At 49.6% G+C, this 3,316-nt stretch overlaps 1 protein-coding gene across 1 annotated transcript in view; it reads right to left on the bottom strand.

Moving 5' to 3' along the window:
• LOC102386788 (kallikrein-14-like) overlaps positions 1–1,825 on the bottom strand; it is a 6,332-nt gene extending 4,507 nt beyond the window's left edge. Inside the window, exon 1 of the mRNA XM_006034466.1 lies at positions 1,521–1,825. The gene's annotated coding sequence lies outside the window, so the exon portion shown is untranslated. The remainder of the gene's footprint in view (positions 1–1,520) is intronic.
• Between the last annotated feature and the right edge of the window lie 1,491 nt (positions 1,826–3,316).

Genomic DNA, 3,316 nt, shown 5'->3' with positions numbered 1-3,316 from the left:
CCCCTTTGTTAACCCAAACCCCCCCCCCCCCGGTTGGAATCAAGATACCCCTTGTTAGATCCAAGATCCACCTCGATGGACTCAAGACATCCCTTGTTAAAGCCAAGACCTCCCTTGTTGGATGGAAGACATCCATCATTAGACTCAAGACATACCTTGTTATACCCAAGACACCCCCTCAGAGACCCCAGCTCTTCCCTTTCCCTCATTTCTTGGCCATGGAAAATATCCTAGAGAATTTTTTGCATTACTAAACCACCACCAGCCAAAGTCTCCATCCAACCTGCTCTTGAAGATCTCCAAGGATGGAGACTCCACCACCCCTCTGGGCAGCCTGTTCCAAGGCTTGAACCCCTCTCCCCCCAGAGTCAGAAAATGTCTCCTCATCTCCAGCCTTAGTTTCCCCTGCTGCAGCTTGAGGCCACTGCTCTTAATTTCATCCTCAGTGGCCACAGAGAGTTGTCCATCTCCTGTGTCCAAATCCTCCCTTGGTCTTCTCTTCTCCACATGCAGTCACCCTAGTTCTTTCAGCCTTTCCTCAGCAGTCCTGTTTCCCAGGTCTCCACTCCTTTTTGTTGCCCTGCACTGGACTCTTTCCAACCTGCCCATCTCCTTCTTGAAGTGCAGGGCTCCAAACTGGACCCAGTGCCCCAGGTGAGGCCTCCTCAGTTCCAAAGCCATGGGTTCAAATCCATCCCAGAACTCCAAAGCAGAGGTCATGCCCTCTGCTAGAGAAGAAAGTAACTCTCACCATTCCATACCAGTCTGACCAGTGGTCCAATTCCTTCCTGCTCCCCAGTCAAGCATCAAGCTGAGCCTGAGCAGAAGGGCAAGACCCTCTAGCCAGGGATCCCCTGGGTTGAGTCCCAGCAGAAGCACTGGCAGACTCCAGGCACCACCCATAGACTGGGCTGCAACCAAAACCCATCTATGACTAGGGAAACCAACTAGACAGAGGGGTTTATGGGGCTAGCTGGACAGATAGAAGGGATAGATGAATGGGTGGACAACTAGATGGATAAGTAGATGTATAGAGATGGATGGATGGACAGAGAGATAGATAAGTGGGCATTTGGAGATAGATAGATAGATAGATAGATAGATAAGTGGGTGTTTGGAGATGTATGGATGGATGGGCATACAGACAGAAGGGAGGAAGGAGGGAAAGTGGAGGTGAAAAGAAGGAAGGATATAGATAGAAAGATAGAGGGGGTCTATGGGGCTAGATAGATAGCTAGAGCGGATGGATGGAGAAGTTATATGTGATGGATGGGTGTGTGGATATATAGATGTGGATGGATAGAGTGAATGGATGGATGGATGGCTAGAGGGAGGGAGAGAGGGAGGGAGGGGTGCATCTGTGTCACCACCTCATCCTCAGGTTACCTGGACCACTGATGTGGGCCCCCATGGGGCTGGAGCAAGTGCCTGGGGGGTGCCACAGGAGAGATAACTAGGTCTCCACCCCAGCCCTTCCCATCCAGCCCCACTTCACTTGCCCCCAGGGGGTATCACCGCACCTTGTGTAGGCCTGCAGGACAGGCGAGGGGCTCCACAGCTGATATCCTGGAGCACAAGGGCTTCTCTGTGACCTTCCTCTACCACGACAATCTCAGCCAACTGAATCCAGGGAGGGACTGCAACCTAATCCAACCAGTCTCTGCAAACGTTTCACACTATCCACGGTTCTCCTGGAGGAATGTGGTTCAGGTGCCTAAGCCAGACCCTTCTCAGCTGGGCTTGGGTGAAGAAGTCATCACCTCAAAATAGTCCCTCACCGTGCTGACGGACACATGGACAGGACCAGTTCTCCCCTTCTCCCCCCTGTCTGATATCTCTTGTCTTTCCTTTGAGCTCGTCTGGTTTTATAACATCTCTGTAACTTCTACCCACCTTCCCCTGGGGCATCTAGATAGTTGAGTCAGCCAGATTGACGCCTCTTTCTCCATCGTTAATCTCTCCGTAATGAAGAGGTAGCTTTTCCTGGTGCCCTTTAATTAATATTTATGAGGGTTTTCGCTGCATTTTGGCAAAAGGCCTACATTGGGTAAGAGATGCAAGCAGATGTTTACAACTGGAATATTCCATGGCTCACGTCTTCTTCAGCCAGCCCCAATGATACTGCTGCTCTTCATACATCTCCAGCTGCTGGAGTCTCAGGGTGAACATCCGCATTCATTCATTCGTATCCAATATGTTCCCCACCCAGCAAATCATTCCTTGTATGTCTGGTTGGCTAATAGGCTTTGCAAGAGCTTACCATAGTTTCCTGCATATAACACGCCCCTCCAAATAAGACCTATGCCTTGTGCTTGGAAGGAAGAAGGGAGGGGAAAAAGGACCACAACATCTTGACTGTAAATCATTCCTTCTAGAAGAGCTGTGAATAATATTGTCATTTCCACATCACAACCCTCATCAAGAGACAACTGACAGTGGCTCAGCCAGCAACCACTAGTTTCTTAGTGGCTGTGAGTGGTATAAACACTGGACTCCATCTATGGTTGGTTCGATGGGCATTGTGTGGTTAGTTGTGCATACGGTAGGTTGGTTAAATGAGTGGTTGCTTCCTGGGGCCAGAGAGAAGTGGGCGCATCTTGGCAGGAACCAGAGCATAGTGTCTCCATGCTTCTATTCCAGCGAAGAAAATATAATCAGCTTAAGATGCTTAAGGTAGTGCCACGCTACTCAGCACTGGTTAGGCCTCATCTGGAGTATTGTGTCCAGTTCTGGGCTTCATTTATTTAAAAGGACGTGGAGACGTTAGAGAGAGTTCAGAGGTGGGTAACAAAGATGATCAAGGGCTTGGAAAGCAAGTGCTACAAGGAGAGGCTGAAGGAGCTGGGCATGTTGAGCTTGCAGGAAAGGCACTGAAGAGGGGACATGAGAGCAGTCTTTAAATACTTGAAGGGCTGCCGTAAAGACCTTACCTCTCATTCTGCTGAAAGGAGGACATGGCCCAGTGGCTTGAAGTTGCAGCAAAGTAAATTAAGATTGGATATCTAGAAAAATGTCCTCCCTGTTAGAGCAGGGAGGCAGAGGAATAGACACCCAAGGGAGTTGTGGGCTTTCCATCTCCGGCTACAGAGGAAGGCATTCCTCAACACATGGCCTCTATCTGGGATCTCTCGAGCATATATTGACAACCTTTTATAAGAGAAGGCCATTGGCTGCCACAGTCCTCCTGCTATCCCTGTGGCAGGTTCGGGTGTGATGGTAGTGTTGTGCCAGGGTTGACTGTTGTCTTCTGTGGAGTTAAAATGATGGAGAGTCTAGAATGCTTGCAGTTGGGATGATCCTGCCTCAGGAATAGATG

Source organism: Alligator sinensis, unplaced genomic scaffold (assembly GCF_000455745.1).
Source record: "Alligator sinensis unplaced genomic scaffold, ASM45574v1 scaffold850_1, whole genome shotgun sequence".
Classification (NCBI taxonomy): Eukaryota; Metazoa; Chordata; order Crocodylia; family Alligatoridae; genus Alligator; species Alligator sinensis.
Note: the sequence above shows the minus strand (reverse complement) of the source record. Positions and strands in the feature narration are given on the sequence as shown.